Below are 4,885 nucleotides of genomic sequence, written 5' to 3'. Positions count from 1 at the left end.
CGAGTCCAAGAGAGAGAGGGAGCGCATCATGGCTGATATCGCTCTCCTTGACTCGCAGGCGGATGTAAGATCCTTCTCTGGTGACGAATGGGAGCTTAGATACTCCCTTGAACATCAGGTCCTGGCTATTCTCAGGGCGGAGGAGGAATATTGGCGCCGTAGGGGTGGTGTCAAGTGGGTTGTGAAGGGTGATGCCAACACAGGCTACTTCCATGCGTTCGCTAACGGACGCAAACGTAAGAGTACTATCCTTAGGCTTCAGTCCGAGCGTGGGACGTTGATCACCCAGAATGACATAGTGAATCACATTTTTGACTTCTTCGTTGAGCTGTTGGGAACAACTGAGGCTAAGTCTCTAAGTCTAAGGGAGGACTTGTGGGGTATGCACGAGTGGGTTTCGCAGCAGGAAAACGACGCCTTAATGGTGTCCTTTTCGGCCCAGGAGATTGACTGTGCGCTTGCGGGTATGAAGAACGACACGGCTCCAGGCCCAGATGGCTGGCCGGTGGAGTTCTTCAAGCGCTTCTGGCCGTTGCTACGAGACCTTTTCCAAGCGATCATAAACGGCTTTGCCCTAGGAACGGTGGACCTGTCGCGCCTAAATTTCGGGGCTATCTGCCTAATCCCCAAGGTCAAAGGGATAGAATCTATCAAGCAGTTCCGGCCGATTACGCTCATTAATGTCCCTTTTAAATTATGTGCCAAAGCGTACGCTTCTAGGCTAGCGCCGGTTGCCCAACGAGTCATTAGTTCGAGCCAAACTGCTTTCCTTAAAGGCAGGAACATTTTGGAAGGCCCCATTGCTCTCGCGGAGATTATTCACGAGTTAAAACGGTCACGGGGGCAGGGCGTTATCCTTAAGCTAGACTTCAAAAAAGCTTACGATCGTGTAAACTGGGAGTTTATACATGAGGTCCTCCTCAAAAAGGGTTTTGAGGCAGGGTTTGTGCACCGGATCATGAACCTGATCTCGAGTGGCAACACCTCGGTCATTGTTAACGGCAAAATGGGGAAATTTTTCCGTAACAGGAAAGGGCTTAGACAGGGTGATCCCATATCACCTCTCATCTTTAACTTTGTGGCAGATGCTATGGCAGCCATGCTGACCAAGGCCCGGGAGGCCGGGCACATCAAGGGGCTAGTTCCACACCTCATCCCGGGTGGCGTGACTCACCTACAATACGCAGACGACACTTTGTTGATGTTCAAGCCAGGCGACCATAGTATTGCTACGATTAAACTTCTGCTTTTAGCCTTTGAGCTCCTCTCCGGACTCAAAATTAACTTTAGCAAGAGTGAGGTCATTACCATGGGGATGGATGACCAGCACAGTTTACGAATCACAAACCTTCTTAATTGCAAGTTAGGGAGCTTCCCAATTAAGTATCTTGGGCTCCCAATCTCTAACCGCAAACTCTCGATCCTAGAATGGGAGCCCATGTATGGGAAAGTGGCTAACAGGGTAAGCCCGTGGCGAGGGCGTTTCATGTCCTCCGCTGCAAGGCTCGTTCTAACAAACTCGAGCCTCTCTTCCCTTCCCCTCTTCACTATGGGGATGTTTCTGCTTGTCGATGGGGTTCACGCCAAGCTAGACACTCCGAGATCCAGGTTCTTTTGGGAAGGTACTGGCATCAAGAGGAAGTACCACCTCGTCAAGTGGGCGGCGGTCTGCAGGCCTAAGAAATTTGGTGGATTGGGAATCCTCAACTCCAAACTAATGAACGTTGCCCTCCTTGCGAAGTGGTGGTGGCGGATGGCCCAAGATGAGTCGGGGCTATGGGCAAAGCTGATAAAAGCCAAGTACTTCCCTAATGGAAACCCTTTCACAGCCCCGGCCAACGGCTCAGCGTTTTGGAAAGGGATCCAAGCGGTGCGGCCAGCTTTTGACTTAGGGGCCAAATTTCAGACCAATAATGGTCTTTCCACTCGGTTTTGGCTCGATCACTGGCTGGGTGACTTCCCCCTTTGGCAAAGTCACCCCTCCTTATTCCGGATCGCCACAGACACTAACATTCTAGTTGGGGAGGCGATGCGTACAGACCCTCCGGCGATCCACTTTATGAGGGCCCTATCTAACGAAGAACGTGCATCTTGGGACGGGCTGGTCCAGCAATTAGGTTCCCTCCGCCTGCGGGAGGGGGCTGACACAGTTAGCTGGAGTTTGACTGCGTCCGGGAAATTCTCGGTAAAATCCTTGTATAACAAGCTTACTGGAGGGCTAGTGCTTGGCATAGCTAAGGGATTGTGGAAGGTAGGCTTGCCCCTGAAGATTAAGATCTTCATGTGGCAAATGCTTAGGAATAGGCTGCCTACTTCGGATAACGTAGCCAAACGGAACGGCCCGGCCGATGGCACATGTGCAATTGCGGGCATGGAGAAGACGCGAACCATGTTTTCTTTAGGTGTCACTTGGCCAGGTTTGCGTGGAGCGCTGTCCGGGAGGCCTTTCACACGGACTGGAATCCTGCTTCGGGGACCCAATTAGTTTCTATACTTAAGTCCACGAAAGGGTCCTCGTGCAGACTTGCTTGGCGTTGCGTAGGGGCACTCCTGTGGGCACTTTGGACGACACGGAATAAAATTACGATTGAAAAGAAATTTCCTAACCACCCTGCAGACGTGATCTTCAAATGCCATTTATTTCTGCAGACGTGGACCCCGCTGGGGAAGGAGCGCGATGCTGAGCGTATGACAGCTGCCATGGCGCGTATCAAGACGATTCAGATGATGGCAAGACAAAACCTGGCGAGTTGATGAAGCTTGGAAGTTCTCCATGGAGTGTTGAGTCATTTAGGTCATTGCACTGGCTGGTCCGTGATGTTTATTTTGTTGTGATGAACCTTGCTTGTTTTGCTGTCTTGTTGGGTGTGTTGCTGACTTTTTTATGGTGTAACCATTGAACCTTGGTGCCTTTCGGGCTTTATTAATTTAAAGTCGGACGCTTCTAGCGTCTTCGTTCCAAAAAAAATCTTACCAGGTATCCTTGTTGCTCCCTCCTCGGTCGCCATTCTCCTTTAACAAATACGGAGTATATACCACTGTGATTCACTCATGTTGTTTTTAATTTACTTTATCTGAATGTTTATGTGTGCAGAATGTCCTTGTCAGATCACACATACAGAGTAATTAAACTACCATGTGCCAGTGAATTGAGTGGATATCCCAAACAACATCTCGGGAGATCGTCGAGAGGGGTGTATTGCGCAACACTTGATTACTGGAATCATCGACTTTGGGTTTGGTATCTCAGTGAATCATGCGGTCAAGCAGATTGGGTGTTAAAACATGATACCTGCCTTAAGACCTTTGAACATGATGACTATGCTCAACAACTAGGCAAACAATGGATCTTACAAGATGTTAACTACCGTAAGTCAACCTCTGACGACCCCGAGTACGCTTATACTAGAGATGAAAATCACAAAGTGCTTATGGAAGAGAAATATGACTGGAACTCTGACGAGGATAACGTTCTTGACACTGAAGACGTCGTTGAAAAGGCTGAATAATATGGTATCCACATATCTTATTGTTTCCTTGGATTTGATCCTTATAAAGAGGTCATCTTCTTGATTTCATCAGCGATAACAACCACAGGGCTGGCCTATGACTGGAACAACTCAAAATTTCAGTATTTGGGCAGTTCATGTCCATGGCTAGAAGCTTACACTGACCCACCATATGGATGGACGGATGCATCTTTCGTCTACACACCTTGCTGGATGGGCAAGTTTCCTGGAAACGAATTAGAATCTCTATTTGAAGATGAGAAGCTATATAGGAGAAAGTTGGAACAGGAATCTCAACTTAAGGAGGAATCCAACTTTACCTACATGGGTGAGTACGAGCTGCGCAAACACTCTGGGCGCTCCAAGAGGGCCAAGGACTATGCCGCCAAGGTTCGTCGCAGATGCCACATTACGGCTCGGTAGGAACCCATCGTCACCGACATAAGTCCAAGGCCATTCTCATCGGGGCAACAAAGTTCAACCTTGGCAAGGCTACCATAGAGCTAGTCACCGCAATCGTTGGATCCTACCTACTTGATTAGTTCCCTGGAAACAAAGATGAGTAGGTATGTACAAATCAGATGCCCTAATTGCCGCCAGCTTCATTTATCTTGCCTTACTTTTCTATTTGCGCTCACTGTCGGAGCCTTGCCTTGGTACTCTGCACAATTTGTGTTGTTGTTATTTCGGTTTGCCTTGTAAGACTATGTGACTTGTGATTTCCGTCTATGTGACTTTATTATTCCCATTTTTTCTGAAAAAAGGCAAAAGAAAGCTAACCGTCTCCACCAGTAATTTTGAAGGACCCCGCAGCGTGTATGTATGCATATACTGATATACACATACATAAAAATTTAAAATGTGTACATTCCCATTATCAAGCTGTTTTTTCAGTATGTTGATCCAGAGTGTTGTAAAATTACTTAACAGTCATGATACATACTCCCTCATTAAAATAGTGATCTAAACGCTCTTACATTTCTTGACGGAGGGAGTACATAAAACCACATTTGGCGCTGAAGTTAGTGGGATGTTTTGTAATACAAATAGTAGCTCTCCGTAGTAAAAGGGACTTTACTATCTATATGTAATGAGGCTGCCACTTAAAATGAACTATATATGTTTGTCTTGGTGATCTTTTGGTGTAAGCTACATTACTAGGATTAGAAGTATATTATTGTCATCTTTACCAATTATCAGGTGTTTATTTTAGGAATTAGAATCAAATCATTGTGTGCTTGTGAATCTTGCTTCATGTCTGATTTCCTTCACGGCATACCCAGCTGAGGGACTGCCATACCCAGCTCAGCGCCTGCCATGCTTCTGCCTTCCTATTTTGTCAAGAACGCACACAAGTTCAGGTTCTTGCTTCCTGG

General features: G+C 47.2%; 1 pseudogene; it reads left to right on the top strand.

Moving 5' to 3' along the window:
* LOC119326560 overlaps positions 1-3,932 on the top strand; it is a 6,606-nt pseudogene extending 2,674 nt beyond the window's left edge.
* Positions 3,933-4,885: the final 953 nt, after the last annotated feature.

This window comes from Triticum dicoccoides, chromosome 6B (genome assembly GCF_002162155.2).
Source record: "Triticum dicoccoides isolate Atlit2015 ecotype Zavitan chromosome 6B, WEW_v2.0, whole genome shotgun sequence".
NCBI classification, from domain to species: Eukaryota; Viridiplantae; Streptophyta; class Magnoliopsida; order Poales; family Poaceae; genus Triticum; species Triticum dicoccoides.
This window is presented reverse-complemented; position numbering and strand designations above follow the sequence as displayed.